Genomic DNA, 16,117 nt, shown 5'->3' on the forward strand with positions numbered 1-16,117 from the left:
GAAATTTCCAGGTGATTTGTTTGCACATTGAAATTTGAAAGGCACTGTTGTAAACTGTTAAGTGCCAAGCTACATATGTAAGCCCTATGTGCTATGCAAAGTAGAAAGTAGGGGACTAGATAAAAAAAAAAAAAAAAAAAACAACTCTATTTTCCACTACATAATAAAAATTTTTACTGGTCATCTTCCCCTGGTGAAACTGGCAACCAGTCCTGTTTTTAAAGCTATGCTCTTCTAATCAGAAGAGGCTGGAATGGATATTCAACTGGTTCCTAGAACGTCATCATATTAGCCATTAACTTCAGAAGCCGTGGTTTTTTCCTTGAGACCTTGAGATAACTGCAGTTACTTAACCCATGCCTAGAATGCTTAAAGTAGATTATGTTTTGTATCCAGCAGTGCTATTTGGTGGTGGTGATGCTAAGGTTTCTCTCTCTCTCTCTCTCTCTCTCTCTCTCTCTCTCTCTCTCTCTCATTCTCTATCTCTTTTTCCTTTGGGATGAGGGATTGAACACAGGGTTGTTCTGCAACTGAACTAGAGTCTCAGCCCTTTTTATGTTTATTTTGAGACAAGTTCTTACTAAATTGTTGAGGCTAGCCTCTAACTTGGAATTCTCCTATCTCAGTCTCTTGGGTTGCTGGGTTTACAGCAGTGCACCACTCCACCTGGCTATGATGCTGTTTTTATAATAAAGACAATAAGAGGTTCGTCAACACACTTTCTTCTCTCTCCCCCATTAATATTAGGATTAGTTGTAAGGTGTTTGGTGTAAATTTTAATGGCCTAATGAATTACTAGGATTTAGTACTATCTCATAAACAACAATCTATTCCAATAGGCAACAGAATGCCTATTTTTCTAAAATTGAAACAGTATTATCTGCGAGAAAATTCCCCTTCTGGATCAATATTGGCTCTTATTGTATCCCTGTGATTCTTTCTTTGCTTTGGTATAAGTAGCAGACTGATATCTTGGAAGTGTTCACAATTCCACATTTCCAGGAAAATATCAGAAGGTGCCACACAGTACTCCAGCCTATGGAAACAGCTGTCTGCTCTTTCTAGCTGACAGTCGAAGAGTATGAGAATAGGGAGAAGAGTAGAAAGGGGAGAATTAGAGCTTAGCTACTAAAGTAACAAATTCCAAGCACATCACTCACTACTCTTTCCCTCTCTCTCACTTCCCTCCCTCCCTCCCTCCCTCCCTCCCTCCCTCCCTTCCTTCCTTCCTTCCTTCCTTCCTTCCTTCCTTCCTTCCTTCCTTCCTTCCTTCCTTCCTTTTTCCTAAGTTCATGTTAAACAGGTAATGGGCCCACTATCATAACATGGGTTTAGAGGGAGGCACATCTCACACAACAGCATGGATGCCCCATCATCATGTTTATGAACTGAAAAGGATCTACACACTTCCTTTCTTTAGGAACTTCTTCACTGGCATCAACTGCAAACAAGGCCAGCTCCACAGCAGATGCAGAAGAAACAAGAATTTGCACACTAAATAAGGGAAGTGACAAAAATATAAACCCATTTTATTATTAATTAATTTTTGTACCAGGAACTGAACCCAGGATTGTTTAACCACTGAACCATATCCCAGCCCTATTTACTTATTTATTTTATTTTGAGACAGAGTATCCCTAAATTGCTTAGAATCTTGCTAAATTACTGAGGCTGGCTTTGAACTCACGATCCTCCTGACTCACCCTACCAAGCAACTGAGATTACAGGTATGTGCCACCAGACCTGGCTAATCCTATTTTATTATTAAAGAAGATATGAACATGTGGCCAAACACAGTGGCTCATGCCTGTAATCTCAGCTGCTCAGGAAGCTAAAGCAGAAGGATCACAAGTTCGAGGCTAGGCTGGACAACTTAAGGAGACCTGTCTCAAAAGATAAAAAGGACTGGGGATGTACTCTGTGGTAGAATACTTGTTCAGCATGTACAGGCCCCTGGGTTCAATCCCAGTACAAACACACACACACACACACACACACACACACACACACACACACACACACACACAAAGAACTTCTAGTAGGATCAGTACTAGTAAAACTTGCTAAAATTTCTAAATTACTACTAGGACATGAAAAATAAAAACAGAAATACTCTATTTTCCTCAAAATCAACTAGTTTCTAAGTTTAGCTATCAAGGTGATATGAAATTTGTCATTTACCTGGCATATAACCCATTACTGACAGCACCATATTTTCTTCTAGTTTAAAAACTCCAAAGGTTGGGCACAGTGGCCCAAACCTGTAATCCCAGGAATGGAGGTAGGAGGATCTCAAGTTCACAGCCATCCTAATCAACTTAGTGAGGCCCTAAGCAACCAACTCAAATAGAGTTTATACATCTTGAGTATTTTGCTAAATCTGTTCAATTCCAATCAATCAAGAGCCTCACAGTGACAGCTGAGGCTTAAATTGGACCTAATAAGAGTACTTTTTCAATTGCCTTTTTCTAAATAGAATAAAGCTGCTCACCATTCTGCCCCTGTCTCTATCTCCCCTGCCTTGGTGGCCAGGGGAAGGAAATGCTGGCCATCTTTCAGTCCTGACAAAGATGGAAAAGAGAAAGGTGCTAAGCTATGGATGGACTGCCAAGTTCATGCCAGCTGTAAAAAGGGAAATATTAAAGCCACAGCAGCCTTTTTGAGAAATCATTGATGCCAGGCACCACAAGAAGGAAATCTGCATTGGCAGGTTTTGTTATTTTTTAACTTGACCCTGATGATACCGGCTGGGCTACCTGTGCTTTCTGCCAAAGAAGTGTCAGATGAGGGAGGAAGTTTGCACACCTGGTGAATTCAACCTCACAATGCCATTTTGGAGGCAGGAAAGAGAGAGAAAGGCAACTACAGAAATGAACAGAGCCATGAAATAGAAACTAGGGAGGAGGAGGAAGAGTAAAGAAACAAACACTTGAGAGGAATTCTTTTATGACATTTTTAAAGATCGTATTACACCACAGGGACAGTAATAATTAAATAGTATATATTGGCCCCAGAGTGTGAGAATACACCACTCTGGATTTGAATTTTTGTACCTAGAGCTCAAAAGTAAACTCCACATCAACCACTGTGTCTATCTTAGATCTTTTTTTTTTTTTTGCATTTATTTTTTTATTTTTTTATTTTTTTTATTGGTTGTTCACAACATTACAAAGCTCTTGACATCTCATATTTCATACATTAGATTGAAGTGGGTTATGAACTCCCAATTTTACCCCAAATGCAGATTGCAGAATCTGCAATCTATCTTAGATCTTGATGACCTATTTGGCTAGGCTGCTATTCTGTGGAGTTTCCAATTGCATGTAATTAAACATTAAGTAGTTTTTTTAATGGGCTGGCTTTCCCAAAAGGGCCTCTCTTTAATTTATTTACAATCATTATGTCTGTCAAAAATACTAAGTAATTGCTTTTGCCCATTCTAGTGACTTTGGTCATTCCTTTAACAACTCTGTTTTTTGGGGGGTGTTTGTTTTTGTTTCAGGAGTCTGAGGCAATTGGAGAGGATGAAGGAGGGGGTAGTTTGTTTCAAAGACGAATATTCAAGTCAAAGCCAAGCTTGTTAGCAGCAACTGCCATACAATAGAGCCAGGACACAAGACATCATATGGAGCTTCAGCAGATCCCTACACCCTGAGACACATCTTGTGTGCTCTGACCTCCCTTCACACCCAGGACACCTGGACAGGAACTCGGAGATTTGGATGATGAATACCACAAAATGTGCTTCTACTCATTTGAATACTGAGTTCTATTCAAATGTGTTTTGGAGGGGGAAAATGTTTTCATTCATCAGAGTGCCAACAAACATTAAACTTCCGTGTCATTTCCATTTCCACATAGCTTTAAACCCCAAAGTACTTTCCTTTTGACTCAGAAGTCTCTGGCTCTTGCACTCACCACCCAGCATTGGATTTTCCCTTAAACATAAATGTGAGCTTCTGGAAGCTGAAACTTGTGTGTTCCAGATCTAGAATGGTACCTGGAACAGTACTTGCTAAATGGATTGATACATCTTTAATGATAGCCCCAATTTTTCTAAATTCTAAAGAAATTTTAATTGGAAACTTAATTTTGAATAAGTGTGACACCCAAAACGTTTCCTGTAGTCATTCTAACATTTATTTTATGGCATCTAAGGCCAGAAAAACATTATGGTTTTATTACCCATCTAATTGTTAGTAATTCAGTTGGTGTTCATTGTCTGAAGAAATTTACAATGGCTGTGAGAAGTTGGCAATGCGCTTGGTTATTCTTTCAATCTCCTGAGGGGGTCAAAACCAAAGTGTCTTCAAGGCAAATACTGACTCTTATTAAGTAACTACATTTCCTTATGGAACAAATGCAAATTCATATGAACCTACAGAAATCCCTTTGGCAATAACACCATTAGTGACATACAACTGTCAAGAGAACTGAAAAGTAAGAGATGAGTTTAATAAGCACACAGTTAGATAAATTATAGAGGAAAACTCACATCTAAAAGGTCATTTAGTAGTATGTCCACCCTTGGCAAATATGGAACATTTCCCCAAGGTGCAATTGCAAGGGTTCTTTCTTTCCTAGCTTTATATGCTCTAAATTGGAGTCTCTGCAACTTCCCTGGAGGGACTTCCATAGCTTGTGAGAGGTCATCATTAAGAAATTTCTTGATTTCATTTCTTCAAATTAGCCCCTTGGACAACCTGACTGGGAACAATTCTTCCTGGCTGCTGGTAAAGCTTCTTCAGACACTTGTAGGTACAGGTAGTTGCCAGGTCCTTGCTCCATCCAGACATCACAAAGGACATGTCACCTCCCTGCCTGTGTCCTGAGACATGTTTTGCTTTTCTAATCTTAAACAAATTGCTTGCTTGCGCAGACCTGTGTGCTGAAGACCTGCCAAAGCTGATGACTCAAGGCAGCTTCACTCTTTGCAAATGTGGTCCATTTGCCGATTCAGCCTTTCTTGAGGTATCAGGCTCTCCAGCCACTTACTCATTTTCTCCAAAATTCCTTAGAGAGCTGATCGCCATCTTCAGTAAATTCATTTGAACAAATTCATTAGCTTCTTCTCTTTTTCTGCCATCTTCCATACTAGCTGATTTGCATAAAGTTTTTTTTTAAATATTCCCAATTATTTCCTTACTTCTTTTTTAAACTAAAAGCATGATTTATAAGGACTTCCTTACTTTATCATTAAACCGCTCTACCTTACTTTTCTTATTTAATGCCAAAGTTTAGGGGGGAAGCGTAAAATGTGCTGGCAGTTCTTTTTGAGCTACAGTTAAAAGAGTATTAAAACTATGTTTTGACAGTGTTTTTAGAAGTGAATTAATTTACATTACATGGTAATAAATACTCCAGTGTCACTCAACTACAGTGAGAGTGGGTTAGAGTAGAGAATGCTTGGAACTGGGAAAGAACCACTTGCAATGATGGGGAAATATTTTAAATCTTCAGTGGACAGGACTAGAAACATATTTTTAAAACAGTAGGGTGAGCCAGGTGCTGTGGTACATCCTGTAATCCCAGCGACTTGGAGGGTTGAGACAGGAGGATCCCAGCCTGGGCAATTTAGTGAACCCTGTTTCAAAATAAGTTTTTAACAAGAAAGGACTGGGATGTTGCTCAGTTGTATAATGCCCCTGGGTTCCATCTCCAGTATCACAAAAAATACAAAAATAGAAATAAAAATAAATACCCCCCAAACAGAAAACAACAACAAAACAGTAGAGTGGCTTGTTTTATTACAACTTGATCCCCTTGTCAAATCTATGTTTGCTCTTACTTCCTTCTTTTCAAGTGTATCTGTGGATTTTTAAATCTTCATGGTTTTTGTGATTGTTAAACAAAGATAGAGACTATTGTAATAAAGGCAAACACAATACAAAATAAACTTAACCATGCAGTTATGCTACATCTATAGTTTGACATATTCTATACATATTGTATAACGTTTCTTCTTAAATTCTTCTTATTACATCTGTTCCGGTTCTTTCAGTGTAAGGAGTACAGTCCAGCATCAATCTATCATGGCTTCTGACTCTAGTTTTTATTTAAATTTTTTTTGTGTGTGTTACTAGGGATTAAAGCCAAAGGTGCTCTTCTACTGAGTCATATCCCTAGCCCTTTTTATTTTTTCAATTTTGAGACAGGGTCTTGCTAAGTTGCCAAGGCTAGCCTTGAACTTGCAATCCTCCTGCCTCAGTCTTCCTGAGTCACAGCTGTGTGCCACCATACCTGGCATGACTTTGACTCAGTTTTGCTAGTAGAGGGCTGACTATAATAACAATGGCAATAATCATGATAACACTCTAAGGAATATAGATTGAGTACTTACTATCTGCCAAATACTGAGCTAAATGCTTTAATCCTCACAACAATCTGAGAAGGAAAAAGTGGTGTTTTTCCTATTTTATGGTTAAGGACACAAAAAACCACAGAGATCTTAAATATTATCTTCATAAGGAAAATATCTACTGTGTTATAGAGAAGCTTAGATTTAAACCAAGGCATTCCCATCTCTTAAAGTCAATACTTAAAAAACTATTCTAAAGCACTCCCCTGGTAAATTTAGAGGCTGGTTTTTTTTTTTTTTTAAATAAAGAAAAATAAGTATTGATTTATGTTTTCTAAGCCACTTGAAAGTGACTCCTAATTAAATAACCTGGTTTCCACAATGTTAGGAGAACTAGACATAGGAGGGAAAAATCCAATTCATGTATGAGTTTGGGTAAAATCAAAACTCAAAATCTTCAGGAAATAGCAGGACAAACAGAGCCTTCATTTCTATAAGAGAAGGTACAGACTTCTCTTGGCACCAAATCTACTTAGGTTACCAATGACATGTACAAATGTAAAAGTTAGAGACAAATGAAAACTGATCTCTGGAAAATAGTAAATTTGCTGATTTGGACAGATCTTTGAAAGATTGAGTAAATCACCTAATGCAATGCTCTTCTTATTTGTTTAAGATATATGTAAATCATTTCAATATAGAGATCAATCCTGTTACCATCATCATTATCACTATCATCATGAAGATGTTGCAACACCAGGCCAAGAAAACAGATGCTTGGTTTCCTACTGGTCTAGCTTCTGGACTCTTCCCAGACCACCTCTCACAAAGCACGAAGATACAGTATTAAGAAATAGTTCTAAAATTTTAATCCCTTCCAAATACTCTGTGATAGTTTACCTCTTATCTGTCCAAGCAAATGCTGTGACTCTATGCTGTCTGAAGCTAGTATCAGTGAGACACTGGAGCCAAGGCAGATCTTAAGCAGTAACAATACTTGAATGTTTATATCATAGCTATTTCCCCATAATCTGTAGACAATCACAGTGTTACCAAATTCACCACTTTATCAGTGACTTTTTATCATAATAGGAGTCCCTTTAGCAATTGTATACAGTGTACCCATCCTATGGCTTCTCTGTTTCCCTATTATTAATTATAGCTGGTGTTTTTATAATGTATCATTTTTGGAGAAGATACCAAACAATGGAGTAGAATGTGCAAATATCAGTTAATTAAAAAGGTAGGGCAGCAAACAAAGGATGTAGGAATGAAGTTCATGGTAAAACACAATGGGATGTCCCTGATGCTGTTTGCTAAGGACTGAAATTCTGCATATGTCAAGTTGTTCTTTGATCCTGTTCAAAGGAAGTTATTGCTAAAAATGCCTAAATAATTTTTTACTTTCACATCAATAGCCCATTTCCAACATAGGAATCTTAAAAACATGTCATTAAAATAGCTGCAGTGTTGTGCTTTTCAACTTTCTTATCTGTCAATCCTCTCTAGAGTATCTAACAAAATCAAATAAAACTATTTAATTAGCATATTACGGTAGCAGGGGCAGAATACTTCCACCAAGCAGTAGGAGCTTATTTCTAGGATTCCAGACTAGAGCTGAATACCCTGGTATAGGAGGCTAAAGCTGTTCCCTCTAAACATGTGAAAACTCCAAATGGCATTAGTTCCCCCAACAAGCCACTTTGTCTGGTCTCCCTTGGGGCACTGACACACAGGACAGCTCTTGTTCACCAGGATACTCCTTTCCTTTATTCTCTCCTGCCTTCTGCCTTATTTTTGACTCTTTTTGTCTGTGAACAATGCCAAATTAGTAAATGGTGATCTGTACTGACCTGACAGATTGCAAATATAAAGCCATTTCAAAATAATAAAACCAATTACAGAGCTTTGCTTTTTAAGGCTTTTTATTTGTTTAAAGTGCATTTTCTCTGTGCTGTTTAGCAAAAACATCCATTTCCAGAGGCTTTTTCTAGTCCTAGTCACAGGGATGTTGTTCAAAGTTTATTGGACAGGGAACACACACAGTTACCTTTCCAACCTTTCTAATTTGTATTGGATTCTAAGCTCCCACATCTTGGCCCTCGGGCATTTCCCTTGATAAAGCCCTCCTACCTTCAGTCCAACAAAGACCAAAGACTTTGGATATGAAATTTTTAAAGTAACCACTGGAGAAGAGGCTTCAATTGTACTGGCCCAACTGGCAATCTGTGGAAGGCCACATGAATTGCTCAGAGATAACGCCCTTGCCTTTCACCTTGCGGTCACCAGTTTGAATCAAGCAGAGATTAGCAGTGTCCAAGGGTTGTTATCATCTGGTGATGGCTTGGGAGCTGATATGAAATAAATTGCTAGTATCTTGCGTCTACTTGCCTGAGGTCGCCAGTTCAGACTATTTTAGGACCAGATCCAAATCTTGACTGCAATGGTTACTCTAAATGGAAGCCTCTGCACAAGGATCAAATGCTAAATAAACCCATAGATTATACTTCCTCTTGCACTAATGGAAGATATCCTCTCAGACAAGGTTGGACGTAAGGTGGGGAGTTATGAGTGGGGAAATGGGCAAGGTCTGGATATTCTGAATGACAAACCTCTATTTAATTCTACTGTGGGTCCCTTACCAATAATTACACCACATTAATCTTGGTTCCTTCAACTAGTTGGTACAGCCATGCCCTCTTCTGACTTAGGAAGTCTACCCCATTGTTTCATTTACCTTCAACAAGCTTTAAGAGAAATAAACTTTTCAACAGAAAAATTGGGGAACCTAAGTTGGTAAGCATAAAAAAGAGAACACCAATTTAGACTAAATTTGCTGAAAATTTTAGTAATGGCCAAATAATTGCTTTTTGTTGTTGTTTTGTTCTAAGAGGATCTTGATCTGAATCTTAAAATAATTTGCTAAAATTTTCTACTTTATATTTCTTTTATAAACACTACCAAAAGTTACTTTTCTTTGATTAATTTCGAATTTGTCAGATATAAAGAGCCTCATTTAGATCTAACGGTACTGGATTTATAAAAACAAAAAAATTGGGGGAATGATGTTTAAAAAAAAATCTTTCAAAAAGTGAAGGATTGTTTTAAATTCTATTGGGCTGCCACGGTATCCAGTCATTATGGAGAAAAACAAGATTCTCTAAGTACTCCCTTCATTAATAACATATATGCATCATAAAGACCAGTGGCTCCTAATTCTGGATGGCCAGAGATCCTTTTGTAAATCTGAACAATGGATCTTCTGCCCAGAAAACTACACTGGATACACAAACAAACACAAAAACAAATCTTCCATACAATTGAAAGAAATTCATTCATTCTATAAAACCTATCTATGGACAACTACTCCCAAAAGATGCTTGAACCACAGAACAAGAATCTTTGAAAAGCATACCAACTTCAGCATCTTTTATTAAAAGTATTACTAATCCACTCTTCTTCTTAACACGTATGAAGGAAGAGAAAAAAAGAAGACAGAGCAAAGCATCCATTTAAAATAAGCAGGAATCAAATTAGAGGTTTAAATAAGTCAAATTATATGAATGTATGTACCAAGTTTTTCACTTCTCCCCATCCCAAAATCCTAGCCAATGGTCACTTTTAATATCAAATAAATGCCATGTTTTTTGTAAAAAATAATTAAGTACTGAGTGCCTGTGAGCCTTCTAAAGATTCAAGTGGTCAACTTGGACTAACATTTAAAAGAGAATCAATTTAATCAACCAGAATAGCTGTTAAAAGATGGGTTTCAATTTGCAATTTGCATTGATTTAAAATACAAAATAATGGGAGCTGGGGATGTGGCTCAAGCGGTAGCGCGCTCGCTTGGTATGCGTGCGACCCGGGTTCGATCCTCAGCACCACATACCAACAAAGATGTTGTGTCCGCTGAGAACTGAAAAATAAATATTAAAATAAAAAAATACAAAATAATGTAGATTCTTCTTTCCAAAATAATTTGATTTCACTTTAAATTTCAATTAAAAATACATAATATATTTTTATCTTATTTTTGTCCAAACATCTGACATATATATATAAATAAATTATTTTCCCAGCATTAAGCACTAGCAATAAGGTTAGTTCGAACTCTCGAACCCAACATCAAGCTAAGGTCATCAAACATTGGAATTAGTAGCCAAGGACTGGGGCGGGCAGGCCTATGCATGCACCCATTAGTGTTCAAAAGCTCTAACTCAAAACTCATTTTAGGCCAACTCGTTAAACCAGCCGTCTAAACGGACCCTGGCACAGGGTACCCGACTGCTCCATGCGCCAGCTGGTGAGGCCTCGAGTTGGAACCGGAAGCCGCCGCCCCCGCCGCTTAGGCCCAGGAGGCCCGGGTGGGCGCACTTCCGCAGGGAGTGGGAGCAGCCCTGCCTGCACCTCGCTCGCCCTGGCACACTCGGTTCCGGGGTGTAGATCCAAGCCGGGAGGCTGTGTTACCCCAAACCGGGAGCTTGAAGCCAGGCCCGCTTCATCTCCTGCTTCTTTTCACCACAAGGAGCGGGAAGGAGGAAGCTGAGACTTGCAACCCAACGTGCAGCTGCAGTTCGGCGTCCAGAGCGCCCTTATCGGCTTAATGAAAGGACCTGCTGAGTCCCTGCGTGGTTGCACCCACACCCACCACATTCTGATCTTCCCCTTTCCTGTGCTTTCCGGGCCACCCCTGGGGCGCGGCAGCTCCGGTGCCTGAGGCCCAAGCCTTCGCTTCGCTGAGCGGGCGCGACCCCACAGTCTGCCACTCCGCAGGGGACTTGGCGGTCAGGCCACGTGCCGCCTCCTTCGGGCGGGACACAGTAGCTTCGAGGCCCGCTTCCGGGGGTGGTGACCCTTCGAGGTGCTTGTTGGGGATTGGTGATCCAGTCGTCCCAAGCAAGTGGCCTGAGACCACGCCTTAGCCACTAGAGTAACTCCCTGCCTCCTTGGGTACTATTTCCAGATTCTCCAAATGAAGTTTTGGGGCGCCTCACTCAGAAAGGGGAAGTCCCCTAGGGCGATGCAAATGTGCACTTTGCAGCCAGAGAAGATCCAGCTTTCCGGGACTTTCGCTTCATTTATTTGTTGGGTGAAAGGTGCAAATAGAATATGAGTATATAGCGCTTTTTCCAAGTACTCAGAGAAACTCCAGGACACTCTCCTTTTCCTGGAGCCAAGGTTGCTGTCAGCAGGTCCTTAGCGCTGTCGGCGGTGCGCAACCCTGCCCCCAAACCTCCCTGCGGCCAGCGGAGAGCTCCGCGAGTTTCCCGCATGTGGCTGGCTGTGAAGGGACGAGCAGCCTCTTTGGGGTTGCATCCTGAGATGGCCCGAGGCCGAGAGGTTCAGCAGTCCCCAGCGAGGGCCTTGGTCTGCCGGAGTCATCATCTTTCGAGAATCCTTCTATTAAGACCTGGAAAGGGAAGGACAGTGACCCGCATCCCGCCCCTTTATGTCTGAAGGTGACCTTACGCCTACAGGCAGGTTTTTCTCTCCCCTTTCCCGGACACTAGGCAGGCACTATGCGGTTGTTAAGTAGGTTAAAGAAAGAACACAGAAGTCTCAGGCTTTGCAGGGAAGAACGCCTCTTCTTAAGAGCATCGCAGCTAAAAAGTGGTTTGGTTGTAAGCTGATAATCAGGTAGCTGTGGTCAGACTCCCGTTCCAGAACCTCACTACTCAAAGACCATGTTATCACATAAGGTCCATTAGGCCTCAGTAATCCCCCATCAACGCATTTTAGAGCCATTTGAATGTTAAGGAGATTTTTATTAATGGACCATGATCCTAAAATGTGTCTATTGGTTCTAGGAACAGATTTTAACAACTCAAGGTTGTGACAGTGATTTTTCCGGTTTCACTGTAGCCCACATCCTCTGGAGAGTTTGGTAGAGAGTGAGAGCAGGGACTAAAAGAGAACATTAACCCTACCCAGGACTTGGCTCCTAAGGGATGCTTTTCAGTCTTTACTCCAAGACCTGGGACTGAGGGCTAGCAAGTCCTCAGGGTAAGTTAACTGCTTTTCTGTAGCTCCCAAGGGAGCATATACTGATCCCTTCATGAACAGTCCAGGAAGGACAAAAAGCAATCTGTAATCCTATGGCTACTAGAAACTGACATTTTCATAGAAACCCATGACTGAAAATGTCTTCTAGTGATGGGAAGTAGACTAAGAAAACTTTAATGAAAGACCCCTTCCCCACCCCTGCAGTAGGCATATTAAGGCCAGGGAACTAGATAAGGCAGCAGAGGATTCCATATGATTTTTGGACACCTTTTTTTCCTTGTAATGCTGAAACAGATATCAATTCAAACTTTGCCAATTTACCATTAAATTTTCTGTGGGATTCCTTTTTGGTACCTTTTTGTTTGTTTGAGCCCCGCCCCCCCCCCACCAAAATGCTATGTTTCCACTACGAATTGAAAGTAAGGGGTGGACGAGATAAAAGAATAAAAGTTAGCCATAGACACATGCTGTTTGATTTTCCCTCTAGGAGGAAATACAAAATTTGAAGCCACCTTTCCCCCATGGTGGTCTGGTTGTTGCAGTATCTATACTTATCTTTGACAAATGGATTGGATTTGGTAGGACTCTTTTATTTGAATTTGCTTATTGTTTGTTTGCAGTCAATAGCAAGTTGGATTTTAAACATAAAACATAGTGCTTTCTAGAGAGGAAGACTGGTTGATTCTCTTTAGCTTGGGGGGGGGGGTGGGTCCTCCCTTAGTTGTGAAGACTGCGGCATGGTGGAGTTCTTTCAAATGCATACTTCTTTCCTCCTCCTCTCCAGACACTTCTGCATACAGAAGCTTCCTTCAGTTCCTGATTTGGTTCAGTTTCCTTGTAACTGCTTCCATTAGAAAAACTAACAGTGGCTACATTTCATTTTAAACAAGTAAATAATTTTTAAAAGAACATTATTCAAAGTCTCATGTTGCTATTAAAGGCAGTTTGGAAGAGATGTTCCAAGCAGTCCTATACAACGTGTTTCAATATACCGGTGCACTAGAGTTTCACATGTAATGTTAATTCTGTCCGAGACAAATCCTGTAATCTTCAGTTTCAGAGCCCAATACAGAAAAACATCAGGGTGGGTTTCATTGGGGGTTTTGCTCCTCTGTTCCAAGGAAAAGTCCCAGGGTTCCAGTCTTTTGTATCCCAGTAACCCAAGGGCATAAATGGAGCATTGGGAAAATCAGAGCAACCTGCTGTAACCGGGTGCAGAGAGCTTTAAGGAAGAAAAACAGAGGTGGCTCAGAGAACTGCTGGCAGATCTGAGCATACAGAAGCCCGATGGGGGTTTGGAACCTTTAGTGGCTCAAGTGGGAGAGAGAGAGGTGTCTTCTTAAATGTTTCCAGGTAAGGAAAGTACCTTACTTGGAGGTCATAGCTGAATCTGACCTTACATGTTCCCATTTTGATTGTTTTCTAAGATGTCTGATTTCATTTGCATGGGATGCACCGACTTCTTTGTGCTCTTCTTTTGTGTGATTAAAAAACCATCTCTGTATGCAGTAAACCACCACCCAACACTGGCAAGCATGGTTTTGGGTTACAGCTTTGTTGGGGGTAACAACAGCCAGGTTCGCACCCGGCATGAGATGCGGGTTCAAACAAGTGGTGTGCGCGCCCTGGCTGGCTGCCTCTGGTTAAGTAGAGGCTTCTGCGTTGCAGGTAACCGGAAAAAGGTGCATTGCAAGTTGGGCTGCCCAGACGCCAAAAAGATCACTTCCCCATTCTCGAACTCGCCTCAGGCTGCGCCGGGTCCAAAGATAAAAAGAAAGAAAGTTCGAGGGAAAACGAAATACAGGGGAGTAGGAGAAAAGGGATGAGCCAAGGGTAACAATTCCCCCCCCCCCGCCCCCTGAAAACCCCCAGCTCAGCGTCCGGGCTCCCAGCAGAGGGCCGGAATCCTCCAGACCCACTAGCCAAAGCACCTGGCTTTCCCTGGAGGGTCCCCGGGGACCCAAGGCAGGACCAGCTGGGTCCCGTCTGTCCCAGGACGTGAGAGGCCGCAGGCGCGGCAGGAGGCCCAGCGGTGGCTGTGGCTGCGGCCTGTCCCTTCACTGACTGGAAGACAGGTCCCTTTCCCAGCCGTCTGCAGCGCAACCTCCCGGGAGTCGTGAAAACTAGCAGCCGTGGGCCCCTCCAGTCTCTTTCGCCTTCTGGCCAACTCTCTCCGAGCCAGTCGGCTTTGCTTTAGCTCCTTCGGGCGCGGGGAGCTCGCCTCCTGCCGGGGCCACTCCCAACCCCCCGAAGCCGACGTGACCCCAGAACTCTGCCAGATTTTGAGGCTACCCAGAGACAGGCGCCCAGGCCTGCTGCTGCAACAGAAGCCTGCCTTCAGGTCTCCGGGTGGGCTGGAATGAAGGGGTTGCGCTTCCGCCCGCGTGCAGGCCCGGTGGCGCTGCCTCTGGCTCTACCGAGGCCCAGGGCTCTGGTTCTGCGCACGCGAGCTCAGCCCAAGTCCACTGGGCCTAGTGGGCGGGCTGCGGCTGCGGAGAGGATTCGGGTTCGGAACAGGACGGGAGCCAGGCACGAAAGAGCGCAACTTGGCCTGATGAAAAGCTCCACCTAGTCCCCTTCCTTGTCCCGCAGAGCTGTGCAAGCGGCCCAGGGGGGCGGCACCAGCTTGCAAAACCGACTGGTTCAGCTACCCCCGCTTGGGATCCCCGAGGCAGAGATAGGAGTGCTTTCCCCAGGTGACTCCAGTTGCCATTCAAGATTTGGAAAATGTAAGCCTTAAGAAAGAGCGCCGTGAGTCCGGGCGCACAGCACCCGCGGCCTCCGTGGGCCGCCTTGAACTCACACCTCGCACCACGTTTACTTGCAGTCCCGCCCCGAGCCTCCACGTCTGCCGCCTTTGGCGACAGCGCTGAGGTGGGGACACTAATAGCAAAGGTGAGATTAGAGGGAAGCGTGTGGGAGAGGGAGTTGAGAAAACTGACCATTATCTAAAACCAGGGGGGTTCCAAAGCCCGAACTTAATTGACTTGATTGGATTTCTCTTATCTAGGAAGGGAAGAAACATTCTCAAGGTGAAATGCAAAGGGCCAAGAATCTTTGTGGGAAAGATAAAGGTTTGGGGCAACTGATCTTACCAAAACCATCTACCTCTACCCTCATCTCTGCCTTCCATTATATGCCCCTTTATTCTATTGTCGTCTCACTTTTCGTTAATTGCCAATATGCATCTGAAGTAGCGTCCTGAAAGCTTTTGGAGGACAGCGTCATTTCAGTACCAGGGAACACTGTCACTGGGCTTAACTTCATTAAATCCGGTCTTGACCACAGTGGTGATCAAACTCTCTGGCTGTCTTTAAGCCAGTGCTCGCTCCCCGCCCTCTTTCCCTCCCTCGGTTGCCTTTGCTCAGGGGGAATTCATTTCTACTTTCTCCATCATCCAACGGGATTTAACTGCGTGGTTTCAGTCAAACGAAGTTGTGTAAAGGTGATGGAAAAAAAAATTAGTTTCAGAGGATGCTTAGGCCTCCTCTTTCTAACCTCGTTTTAAGTTTCAGTTGAGAAACTCTGTATTTGCTGAGTAGCCCGACATTTGCCGTCATTATTGCTTTTTAAGAAAAGGTAATCTTTCCCGTCCCTTTGTGAGGCTTCCTGAAAACTCAAAGCAGTGTGCGAAATTGGTTATTTGGGATCTGCTCTACTATTGCAGGAGAAAAGCTGGGAGATTAAGACTCTGAATCTGAGAAAAACTTAAAACACTCGGCCCCAATTTTACTTCTGGTTTAAGGATGAATATTATCAGTAGGTACTGGAAAATCTTGCCAAATTTCAAGGGTAAGTGTTGATTGTAAAGCTATT

The 16,117-nt window shown here is 42.3% G+C and overlaps 1 non-coding gene across 1 annotated transcript; it reads right to left on the minus strand.

Moving 5' to 3' along the window:
* Nucleotides 1-1,293: 1,293 nt before the first annotated feature.
* On the minus strand, nt 1,294-1,399 carry LOC120887093 (small nucleolar RNA U13). Its single transcript, XR_005730260.2, has one exon. It is a non-coding gene; the product is annotated as a small nucleolar RNA U13 (small nucleolar RNA).
* Nucleotides 1,400-16,117: the final 14,718 nt, after the last annotated feature.

This window comes from Ictidomys tridecemlineatus, chromosome 5 (assembly GCF_052094955.1).
Source record: "Ictidomys tridecemlineatus isolate mIctTri1 chromosome 5, mIctTri1.hap1, whole genome shotgun sequence".
NCBI classification, from domain to species: Eukaryota; Metazoa; Chordata; class Mammalia; order Rodentia; family Sciuridae; genus Ictidomys; species Ictidomys tridecemlineatus.